Source organism: Tursiops truncatus, chromosome 4 (assembly GCF_011762595.2).
Source record: "Tursiops truncatus isolate mTurTru1 chromosome 4, mTurTru1.mat.Y, whole genome shotgun sequence".
Classification (NCBI taxonomy): Eukaryota; Metazoa; Chordata; class Mammalia; order Artiodactyla; family Delphinidae; genus Tursiops; species Tursiops truncatus.
In genome coordinates, this window is record NC_047037.1 from 23,329,813 (window position 1) to 23,343,044 (window position 13,232).

Sequence of the window (13,232 nt, forward strand, 5' to 3'; positions counted from 1 at the left end):
TGAATCTACCACTCCTGGAGCTGTCTTTGCATATGAAATGAAGCATCCCATTTCGAAGTCAGTGTCTCTTACCAGCATCCCAAGTTAACAAAGAATAATTTCAAGAGTGCTTTTCAAAGATGATGGAACTGCTGTTACCAGAGCATTTTTTTTTCAATAATTATGCCCTTTGGAGAGTCTTTTTCAGAGCCCTCTTGGGAAACATGGGTTAGGGGGCAGGTAAAAATGAACGTGTTGTATGTGAGCAATCCATTTCAATTCATATCTCCCTAAGTCTTTAGAGTCCTTCCCAAAGCCCTAACTATCACATAAGAGACCAGACAAGGCTGTGAATTTAACTGCAAAATAGTGGCAACTGCAGGATCAAAATTTGAATTTGGTTTTTTATGTATTTCAGCCCTATGCCACAATTGGTAAAATATTTTTTTAGCAAAGAAATTCTAGGACTTTCTTTCTCTCTCTTGAAATACAAACTTCAGATTTTGAACTTGTAATTCTTTTTTAAGTCATCAAATGCTGTTAGAATCAAACACTCTATGTTGCTTGAATTCCTTATGTCTCTGCGTATGGTTTTTTGGCTGTGGCCTTGGTTCCCTCAAAGACTCATCTTCTGTGACTATTTCATTGCAGGTGACCACAGATGAAATTAGAGGGCCGTTTCACACTGCTTGCCAAGAGCCTTTCATATTGGCTAGATTTCAGAGCCCTCAGCCTGAATCAGACCAGATAACCAATTCCAGATACTTCCTATTTGCCTGAGGTTCTATTTTGTGTCTTCTGGAGTCAGTGTCTGTATCGTTTAGGGTTATAAGTAGTAAGCAAAAGAAGCTAATTTTAATAGTTTAAGCAGAAAATGAGTTTGTTATAAAGATATGGCAGCTGATGAAATTTTGAGAGGGATGGAGGAACAGGCTAACGATTCCAGAGTTACCGCCCACCACCATATCACAGAACTGGCCCAAGGCGAGAATAGTCACTGCCACCAATACTAAGCACTTGAAACTAGAGTTTATATGACTGCCAGTGAAAAGACTTTATTTGCATCTGATACTGATGAAACTTTTGTGCCAGGAATTCGATCCTGGAGGCAATTCACACTGGAGAGGCAAATGCTGAAGTACTGTACTGACTAGTACAGCTAGTAAAATGAATTCTTCATGGAGCCACCTTTCTGACATTGCTCACTTCTGAACCACAGTCTGGCACCGAGTCTAATTGGGTTTACCCAGGTCACACACTTTTGCTTTAAGTGCAAGAAAGTAACAAAATGAATTTTCTCGTTTCTACTTTGAGGATGCTAAACACATAAGTAGGAAATTCTCCAAACATAGGAAAGTTTTCAAAAATGCTAGATAATCAAAAAATATAACAGATATTCACTATTACTGATGTGTACTCTTATTTTCCATCTTCCTCTGTGAATAATTTTTGTCTGAAGTATGTTGGATATAAATTGCATAAAGTCTTCTTTCTTTGGTCTTATTGTGGGATTTTTGGTGTTTATGTTTTCTTTTGATTTCTTGCTTTCTAATATTGCTGTTTTACTCAAGTTTTCTTTACATTTTTTGTCAAGTGGTTTAAATTTTTTGCTTTCAGTATTTACCATTAAATTAACTTTGAAAAACGTAACTACTATTTTCTCTATTACGATCAAAGAAAAGAAATCTCCCATCAGCAGGATAAGAAATTTAACCTTTATTATTTGTTTCAACCCACACTCGACTCATAGTTTTCATTAAAACAATCTGGAAATTTTACATCCCGAGTATTTTATTTGTTCTTAGTGTATCCTTTCTTTAAAAATAATATTTTGGGGCTTCCCTGGTGGCGCAGTGGTTGGGAGTCCGCCTGCCGATGCAGGGGACGCGGGTTCGTGCCCCGGTCCGGGAAGATCCCGCGTGCCGCGGAGTGGCTGGGCCCGTGAGCCACGGCCGCTGAGCCTGCGCATCCGGAGCCTGTGCTCTGCAACGGGAGAGGCCACAACAGTGAGAGGCCCACGTACCGCAAAAAAAAAAAAAAAAAAAAAGTAAAAAAACAACAATATTTTGGTAATTCCCTAGAGGTCCAACGGTTAGGACTCCATGTTTCCACTGCAGGGGACATGGATTCAATCCCTGGTTGGGGAACTAAGATCCCACATGCCACACAGCACAGCCAAATAATAATAATAACAATATTTTGCCACATAGTATTTCATAACTATGTTAACTTTTTTTCCCAAAACTCAAACTTTCCATATAACTTAGATATTTATTTGGTTTCATTTATTAAGTAGCTAGAGCAAGTTTTCTACTAACTTTTTCCAGGAAGTCTATTTGGGCTATCTACTTTCTAAATCATTGCCTGTCTAAAATTTCTTTCTTAAAGCATTTATTTAAGAAATATAAATTCACAGGTTATAGAATGCCTTGGTGACAATTATCCCCTTAAAACTTTGAAGAAACTATTCCAATGTTTCTTCTGTTCAATGTTTTGGGGAATTCAATGGCACCCGGTATGTGTGAGTGTGTGTGTGTTTCTTAACTCCTTGTTAGATAACCTGCTTTAGCTTAGTAAGGCTAAGGAGATTTACCACCTGCAAAAAATGTGTGCAGATTTCCTTTTGGTTCTGAAAATTCAACTTTTACCAAGATATATTCTAGATGTGTAATTTTTGTTAATTTTGCCTGCAATTAAAATCTGGAAGTTTGACAACATTCTCTGTCAATGAAACTATAGGGAAACAGGCTGTCTCATATATTATATATATATATTGTTTATATATATATATTGCTCATTTGAATATGTAATGCATAACTTCTATGGCAGGTCATTTGCTAACATGTAATAAAATATTATTTCTGACCAGCAATTCTACTTCTAAAAATTTTCTCAAAGATACCCTGGCAAAAAAATGAAGTAATTTGTACAAAGTTATTCATTTCAAGATTATTACCTTGTAAAAACCAAAATGTCCTTCAACAGAGCTAGTTAAATAAAGTACCTACAAAGTAGAGTGCTATGTAACTCTGAAATGGAATAAGGAATATCTGAAAGTGCTAATATGGAGTGACCTCCAAAAAATATAGTAAAGTTTAAAAAAAGAAGGAAAAAGCAAGGTGGGGAAAATTGCATACAGAATGCTACCATTCATCTCAAAAAGGAAGAGTAGTGCATAAATACATTACCTTCCAATCTTAAAAAGTAAACAATAGAAAAAAACACAAAATAAAAGAAGTGGTTTCCTTTAAAAGGAGAACAAGAACATAAAAATCTACATTTCTTTGGATATGTCTTGCTTTTAAATTTTACATATTTATAAATAAATTTATTTTAAAGGAATCTCTGAAAAATTAAAATAATAGTTTGGGAGTAAACTTAATGTGTGTTTAGTTGATGGCACAGAGATTCTTCCAAATGACTTTTAAAAATAGTAATTTGACTGTACATTCCTAGAAGGATATAATCCAAGAAGAAAAAGAAATTTTAAAACTCATTGTTTAGTAATCATACTGTTAGCAGGGTGTTGATATTGTTAGTCTGAATCTGCTATGGGTCTATTTTGGGACAAAAAATATAAATGTGATATTCTTATTCTATAATTCTCCCATGTTACTCAGAACCAGGATTCTCAGCATGAGTAGAGGAGATGCAAATGTAATGTTGAAATGGTTAAGTAAAACCTTTTGTAATCTTGAATTTGAATTGAAAGTACCAATACAAACTTGTGATTAATTTTCCTTTAAAAAAAGTATTTCCTAACTCCATACTAAAAAAGCCAGGAGAGAATGACAAACCCATTTGAAACAAATGCTCTTACCACTTAGATTATGGTCACCACATACTATTTCTCATTAAGAGGGACTGAGGCTCCTTGAAGAAATGTCTGACTCCAGATCTAGAGTAGAAATTTTACAAAGTGAGCTCAGTATACTGTCAGACCACACAGCAAGGAAACACTCCGAGACTGGTCATGCCAAAAGGACTCAGAAGTCAACCTAAAGAGGCTCACACTGGTCAAAGACAAATTTTCAGCATTAATAAGAAATTAAGTAAGTGGTTTGAAACTTATCATATATACTTAAATCTATGTCTCCATGATATAAAAAATTAAGCACATAGGATGTTAGTGAACAAAGTCATAATTTTGAAAACTAGTAAACAAAGGGAAAGAATAATACACCTATTCTGCCTTTCCTATACTGTACAATGGGGTAACCAGACAGTAATGAAAGGAAACTTCTTTTAGAGAAATATTCTATTTGCTAACTAAGGAATGAATGATAGAATTAGAGTATTACTAGTTTTCAAACCATAATGAGTCTAGGCACTTATCATCAACTGTTTCTAATATCAAAAAAAGATAAAAAACCCAGGCATTGCATGCTTCCTAATAGAAAGCACTTATGAAGCAGCCTTACCTGGGGAAAAAAAAAAAAAATCAATATTTTCTGGTCAAGCCGCTAGATACATATACTAACTTGTAGGAAATACAGAAGTTAAAAGATCTTTTTATTCAACACACCAGGGAGGCAATTCGCAAAACTCAGACTGGAAAACTCCAGGAGTAAAAAAAAAAAAAACAACCCACTCTTTCTTTAATAAGAAATAATTGTAAAAAATATATAGATATATTTTAGGACATTTAGGAGACAATTAGAAATTCAAACAAGACAATATCTGATGATACCAAGGAGATATTATCAATTCAATTTTTTAAGAATGATAATGATTAGCCTCTTTAAAAGTATTTGTTTTAGAAATAAGAACTGAAATATTTACAGAAGAAATGATATGGTTGATATGGTATCTAGGATTTACTTCCAAATAATTGAGGAGGAAGAAGTTAATTTGCATGTAGATGAAACAAGTTGGCCAAGGACTAATAATTGTAGCTGGGTGATGGGTATATGGGGGTTCATTAAACTATGCTGTCTACCTTTATATTGGTTTGCAATTGTCCATAATAAAAAGTTGAAAAGTGTCTACTACTTAATAAATCCTATAATTCAGAAGATACAATCCTGTATGTGGGCTCAACTAATTTACTACGTGTTTGATTTTTTGTTTCCTTCTGCCTTCTTAGTTCTTGACTTTTGGAATTCCTGTTTTATACATTTTGGATCTATTGGATGTATACTTATAGGCTTTTGTGCTTGCTCTTATTATGTTCTTCTCTTTATGTTTTTTCTCTGATTGAGTTTTTCAGCCTTCATTTAAAACTATTATAAAATTAAATTAGGTTATTTTCAAACATCCAAAGTTTTATTCACTACTTTTATTGCATATTTTATTTGCCATTCATTTCTCATCTCCAAAACACCCAATTTTCTCTCAATCTCATTGAGAATATTATCTTATTAAATAATTTAATAAAAATAATAGTAGTAATAATAATAATTTCATTAAATGTTTCAGACAATATTAAATAATTTCATTAAAAGCTTACTATGTTTCATAGATTTGCATACATTATATCCTTAGATTATTCATATTTAACAGACAAGAAACCTGGGATTTATAAAGCTTTAGTTACATTACAAAGCCCCAGGCTGGACTTGACTGGGCTCATTTGGAAGGCACTGTTCATTTTGGTTGGGCTTGCTCAAGGGTGTGGAGCTTGGGTGGAGGTTGGCTGATCTAGGTGGGCTTATCCAGCTGGTTCCACTTTGTCCCATGTGTCTCTACTCCTCCTTCTGGGACCAATGAGCCAGTCTGCACACGGTCATTTAATGATGATAGAAAAAAATGTAAGGAGACAAGCATAAATATGCAAGGACTCTTAGGGCCTATGCTTATGGTAAACGGCACATCAATGATTCTTAAAGTCACATGGCTGAACTTAAAGTCAAGAAGCAAAGAACTATATCCTGACCCTTTAGTGGGAGGAATCTCTGTGTTACAGAACAAAAGGGATGAATTTGGAGATCAAATTCACTCATGCAAGTTCTTTATATATTACATGACAGAGCGTTAAATCTGGACAAAAGCTTGTGCCCTTAACCACTATCCAACAATGACATTTCTAAAGTTTTCTACTAAGTTTTGCTGTATCATTCTTTTATGAGAAAACATATTCATTGATGCCACAGAATGATGTGCTCATTGGAATCTATTGAATCTTTTGACGTGCCTGTGATTTTTTTTTTTCTTTTCAAAAATGGAAGAGTGAGGGGCATGTATTTTTGTACAGTATTGGGAATTGGGATGGTCTGTAAGATTTTGTGCATATGTTCCTTTCATTTTTCACATCAACTAATTAATGACACTCCAACATATCTCACTGGATTATAAGAATTAAATGCAACATCTAGACATACCTGGCACAGAGTAGTAACTTGATTTTTAGTCCCCTATATCTCCCAACAGTCCCTTTTCCTCCTGCATGGAAACATGCACAACACTTTTTAATGCTCCTCAGATTTTCAACAACACTACCTTCTATTCATGTTCCCTACTTTCTCAGTTATTTCTCAGGATGACTTGCTCCAGGCTCCATCTCTTAAGCATCTTGAGAAACTAAGCTCTCAAATGACACCAGTAATCCAATTTTCTTCAATTTCCATTCATTCCTCAGACAGCTAACACTCCATACAATCGCATTTCTCGAGGTCGCCAATATCCTCCATGTCGCCAAGTCAATCAACACGTTTCTTTCCTCATACTACTCACAATCTTAACAGTATTTTCCATAGCTGATCACTTATACCTTCCAGAAACACTCTCTTCTCTTGCTCCATGATTTCATACTCTTTGAGTTTTTTTTCCCTATACCTCTCTGGCCATTCAATTCTACTCTCTTTTGTGATTTCTTCTCCTCTACCAAATCTCTAAATACAAGAGTTCCCCAAGGCTCACACCACCTGGAATCATTTCTAATTTTTGTAATGTATTTTCCTCATTAGATAATTTCATGCTTTCCAATGGCTTTAGACAACTTTCAGATGCTGAAAACGCTCAGATTTATAACTGAGCCTAAACCTCACCTTTGAACGTCATGTTCTTACCTGACATTCCCACTTGAATATGTCCATGGACAAATTCTTGATTTCTGCTGTTGATTCCCTTAATTCTGATAGCCATTCCAGGTAGATGTAACCTAAGCTAACTCTCCCAATAACCCTATTTCACATCACTTTGTTTTACTATATGACCAACACACACACACACACACAAATAAATCTGAAATAATCTTTTTTTTCCATTTATTTGATTCTTGTTTATTTTCTATCTGATCATTAGGATAAGCTGCATGAGAGCAGAAACCTTGCCTGTTTTGTTTACTGTTTTATCTTTAGTACTTAGAATACTGCCAAACACATAGTAATAACTTAGTAACTATTTTTTGGATGAAAGAACGCATGTTGTCTTACTTTGGTTGGTTTTCTGAAAAACAAGCTGAAATACACTGAAAAGTCTATTAATTATTAATAATAATTGCTCATTTACTTATGCTGCTTTGTGTTTCGCAAATAATTTCATTTAAAATGTCTCATTTAATGATCATTGCAACCCTGGGAGTAGAGGTTATTACTCTCTTTATAAAAGTGTAGAATACTGTGACTGAGAGGGCTCACACAGAAGTGAAGCTGAGTTTTGATTCCAGGTTTTCTGATTCCAAGTTCACTGATATTTCTATCATACCATAGCATTTATGATTTTCCTAAGGAGGCAATAAGCAAAAGTAATTTAAAATGCATTTTTTAAAAGAAAAGTTATTAAAGGCACATATTCACATTCCATATTCATTCATGTACATAGAGACCATAAAGCCAATGGAGTTTTTCCTGGTGTTGTATTTTTTAACTTCTCAATAATGAAGGATGTATTTAGACTACTATACCCAGTGACTTAGAGCATAATTTTTCATCTGGAAATTTTTTTGTAATGATTCAAAGAGAATGTTTCATGAATCAACATGACTGGATTTAAATAACAATGACAATCATAGTCATAATAACCATAATAACATTTATGCTTTTGTATGGTACATCATATATTTCCAGTGTACTTTTATGATACTTGATTTGCACACAGACTATAATGTAAGATTATTAAGAGCCTTTTCAAAAAATCATTTTAGGTATCTTTATTTAAAAAAATTTTTTAAATAAATTTATTTTATTTTTGGCTGCATTGGGTCTCCATTGCTGCACACGGGCTTTCTCAAGCTGTGGCGAGTGGGGGTTACTCTTCGTTGTGGTGCTCAGTCTTCTCATTGCGGTGGCTTCTCATGTTGCAGAGCGCAAGCTCTAGGCACGCGGGCTTCAGTAGTTGTGGCATGTGGGCTCAGCAGTTGTGGCTTGTGGCCTCTAGAGCGCAGCTTCAGTAGTTGTGGCGCATGGGCCTTAGTTGCTCTGCAGCATGTGGCATCTTCCCGGACCAGGGATCGAACCTGTGTCCCCTGCATTGGCAGGCAGATTCTTAACCACTGTGCCACCAGGGAAGTCCCTGGGAATTTTTAAAAACCTACTTTAATATAACTATGTGAATAGCCTAATGAAATACTCTCAAAATTGCCTCCTTCTTAATTTCTCCCTACACCCACACTCAGTAGGAATTATCTTTGAACTCTTCACAGAATTTTCTGTCTATCAATTCATGCATTGATACCTGTCCCTCCAACTACATAATCCCCTTATATCCTTCTTGAGTGCAATCTGGACCTTCTAATGTCCAATATAATTGCCTATTACAAGAAAAGGTGTTGCCTGCAGTCTCCTATACATCTCCTGCTATTTACACTTCATTATTTTTCCATAACCCTTAAACCTTACATACCACTCAGCACCTTGCATGCTTGTCTGAACTCTCCACACCTTTTGGCTCTGTGCCAATATATAATTGCAAGCAACAGAAATACCCTGGCTAACTTAAGCAAAAGAGAAGTTATTGGAGTCTCACAACATAGTTTGAAGGTAGGAGGCCTACTGAGGAAATTGTGTAGGGAAGAAACTTGGAAAATCTAGTCAATACACCACCATCAGGGTAAAATCTCCTTCTAAACACAGCCAGTTGTCTTGTCTCCTTGATCAAAATTGAAGAAAGCATCCAACTCACTTATCTTGGGTGATGTGCTACCCCTTGGCTAAGGGAGGATGTGAACAATTAAAGCATACCTATATTCAATAGACAAGAGGTGTACAAGACTATATTCAACAGACAGGAGGTGTACAAGACTATATTCAATAGACAAGAGGTGTACTAGACTATATTCAATAGACAAGAGGTGTACAAGACTATATTCAATAGAGACTATATTCAATAGACAAGAGGTAATTCAAGGGGGAATAGGAGTGCTGGTGTTTTTTTTAAAGAGAAAATTATGCTATATTGACAATGAAAAACAAATTCCACTACAGTCTACTTCTCTGACTATATGATATCCATACGCCCAAACTGTCATATGTACATTTTCAACAGTATCCCTGTATAACAAAAATTCATCTATTTCCTTAAAGAAACAACCAAAATTCATCCAGATGCAAGTCCACAGTTTCTGGCATTGCTCTTTACCTCATCTAGTTCCTTCATGATACCATCTCAATATTCTATAGTGTGGAAACTAACTGGAACATCTAATTACCACATAACCCCCTTTATAAAATAGTGAGATAATGGAAGAACAATGAGAATACATATTGATTTAAAGTATAAAGATGTGTGCATAACACCCAAGGAGGAAAATAATGGTAAAGGTTAATACCATCATTTCTGCTACTGGTCATGAGGCTGTTTTTTCACTTCCTTCCTCTATTGCCTATTATAGAGTATCATGGCTTTCAGTTGGTAGCAGCAGTACCCCAACTGGAAGAGATTACCTGTTCTGTGATATAATCCAAGTTTGCAGTATGGAGACCTGAGTGGTTGGTGATCTTGCATATATTGGATTGTAATAGTCTTACGTTAACTGTTTCCTCTAGTCATACCAAAACAAGTTGGTACCCCCAAATAATTTCCCAGGTTCCTACCGTTTGTCTCTCTGCCTCATTGTACAGCAGAAACCCTATTTCCCCTTGATAAACAGGGCCAATAACCTCAATTAATGCCATAATTGCTTTTCACAATCTTCCCAGTTGCATGACGAAGGCAAAATTACTAGATGGTAGTCCAAGCAGTGAACCCATTGCTATGTTCCCTCAACATTCCCCAAACGGAAACAAAACTAAAAACTTGAATGGCAACACAGTGTCAGAAAAGGAACATCAGCCCCCTCCACTTATTTTCCTTGATGACTTAATACATATTTTCTGATGTTAAGGAAACTCTAACTTTCATAAGATGATGTGTGTCAAATGGAATCATAACTGAACCTCCAATAGTCAGTTCCACTATTTTATGATTTCAGTGAAACTTCTTTACCTTAAATCAAATTCTTTGGTCAGAAATAATAAAATAAGGGATATCATGACAAGGTATAAGGTATAAGGAATTTCATCAGTAAACAGAGTCATAATGTGAATAGAAAACAAATGCAAATTCAGAACAGACATCTGTCCCAGTGGGAATAAACTGCAGTTTCAAGGGCAATCAATTTTCTCCCATATGGTTGGATGGTCGCAGAGGTATAAAGCCAAATTAAAGCCTCAGCTTAGTAGCTGCTTTCTTGCAAATTGGACTCTCGGTGATACTAGCCAGATCACCCTCGGTGAGAAGTAAAGGCTCTTGAGTCCTAGGATGGACTCCACGTCCATCCTACCAATATGACCACTTTATGAGCTCAGTGAACAAGTATTAGGATAACAGTGGTAAATGGCTGACTGAAAATCAGAGTGCACACCCTATCCACCTGATTTTTAAGATCTTCTTTTGTAATGGAGACACACATGAACATTTGGGGACTTCGTTTGAGAGATTCATCTACATTTTTCTTCCAGAACATCTTGTCACTACTTCTTCAATTATGCCCCTTCCAATTTTCCAAACATGTGGCCAAACCGTTAACTATTGCTCATTAGTGTATACAAATCTTTACCTCATGCCATCATTTTTTCCAGGCAAAGTGGAGTACTGTGACACTGGTGGCATGTAGAATAACTGTGCATGTTAGGCTGGTTACTTTTGGGAAAAGAGGGCTGTCAGGCAGCCATAGGAGTGGAGTAGTTGTGCTAGGCATTTTGCTGAGCGTTTTTTCTTTCAGTATCCAAATCCCCTTTCTAACATCACCCCAAAAAACCTCTTTGAGAAACCATTCCCAATTGAATTATTTTGAATAATTATTTTTAACAAAAGAGCAAGAAAGATGTGGCAGTAGACTTGCAATTTCCTATCTTCCCATGTAGCTTGTTAGAGTAGGAGAGTAAATGGGAATTGGATGGAGAAACACAAAATCAGGAATGAAGAGTGTATTTGACCATCATTTTCTGTAGTTTACTGAGAAACTTCAGTATAGGAATTGGCAGTTGGACCACATCTACTTTACAAAAATAATCTTAAATTAGACAAAATCAGTAGAATGTAACTCTAAAATCTGAGGGATCTCAACAACCAAATTCCAAAATGAGTGCCTCTCTACAGTTTGATGTGGATTCTAACTAACCTTGTCCACAATTTTGCATATATATAAATTTTATTCTTTATTATGTTAATTGATTTTGCAAAGATTTGGAGATAGAAAGTATTGGAAATTGAGTACTTCTCATAATTTTCTTATATTTCCAGAAATTTATGCAAAAAATTCATTCTTTTTCGACATTCAAATGAATTATATTTCTAACTGTTCTAAGAACATGAGTTTTAGTGAGAACATCAGTGAACTTTGGGTTCTAGTTTCAAGACCGCACTTGAGACAATAATTTCTTTGGAAAATGTGTGATTGAACCTCTATGAAATATGCATTGTGTTATAAATCATGATCACCAGTGGAAGTATTATTAATTCTGCATAAAAGATGCAGCAGTTATCATTGCTACTGTGCATTCAGTCCTCTGTCTGGGAATGTAGTTGAAATTCCCAAATTGTAGGTCAGATTAATCTTTCAGTTTAATGAGCAGATTTTTGTATCTATCATTTTCATATTTATCTTCATCTCTTATAATTATGGATTATTAATCGTCTTCTGGCATTAAGCCATCTGCCTCAAAGTTAGTTTCACATTCTAAAAATCTTTTCAGTGGCTGTCTTTATTATAGATTGCTGGAACTGCTAGAAAGGAATGATATTTTCACCACTTTTCCCTTGAATATTTGACCTGTTTCAAGGAAGGAGAACCATTTTCAAATTTTCAATGATTATGAGCTGTTCCTTCATTCTGAAAGAGCTATGTGCAATGAAAATGGGGAAATTTCTAATCTACAGAATGGTGACATTTCACCCTGAAAAATTTCAGCATCCATGAACATCTGATTTTGTATGTGAACACTGATAACTAAAGAATTTCAAATAGCCTCAAATTAGTAAAAGGCTAGACCAGATCTCTTTTTAAATTAAGATTTAACTTTCATGTTTATTTAAGTAATAGAGGTTCACACTTTAGGACCTAGAGATTATCACACTAAGTGAAGTAAGTCAGACAAAGACAAATATCATATGATATCACTTATATGTGAAATCTAAAAAATAATACAAATGAATCTATATACAAAACAGAAACAGACTCACAGACACAGAAAACAAACTCATGATTACCAAAGCGGAAAGGGGGGGTAGGGATAAATTAGGAGCTTATATTAGTTGACTATATTAGTTATATATTATTAGTTACATAATATAATATATATATTCAATATATTATATGAGTTGAATATATTCAACTCATATTAGTTGAATGTCAGGTCTATTGGATGTATTATTTTTAACTTGTCTCCACTATTTTTTTTTTTTTTTTTTTTTTTTTGTGGTACGCGGGCCTCTCACTGCTGTGGCCTCTCCCGTTGCGGAGCACAGGCTCCAGATGCGCAGGCTCAGCGGCCATGGCTCACGGGCCCAGCCGCTCCGTGGTATGTGGGATCTTCCCAGACCGGGGCACAAACCCACGTCTCCTGCATCGTCAGGCAGACTCCCAACCACTGCGCCACCAGGAAAGCCCTGTCTCCACTATTTTTATACTTTCTGAAAGATATTTAGAAGTTAACTTTCAATCCTTCTTTTTGACTTTTTATTTATATTACCATTTTTTAATATTATATTACCATTTATTATCTGACTCTATTTTATGGCCCCTTGTCCTTACTTCATGTGTACAATGTCTATGAGGATGTTAATTGGGGATGTGTGTGTGTCTTAGTTCGTTCAGGCTGCTATAACAAAATGCC

At 35.4% G+C, this 13,232-nt stretch overlaps 2 long non-coding RNA genes across 2 annotated transcripts in view; both read right to left on the minus strand.

Annotated features, from left to right (window-relative positions):
* LOC109549842 (uncharacterized) overlaps positions 1 to 13,232 on the minus strand; it is a 298,308-nt gene that overhangs the window by 207,528 nt on the left and 77,548 nt on the right. The window lies entirely within an intron of this gene.
* Positions 3,830 to 13,232, minus strand: part of LOC141278452 (uncharacterized) — a 29,424-nt gene continuing 20,021 nt past the window's right edge. The window contains exons 2-3 of the long non-coding RNA XR_012331204.1: positions 6,300 to 6,360; positions 3,830 to 3,877 (exon numbers count right to left, since the gene is read on the minus strand). This is a non-coding gene — a long non-coding RNA (uncharacterized lncRNA). The remainder of the gene's footprint in view (positions 3,878 to 6,299; positions 6,361 to 13,232) is intronic.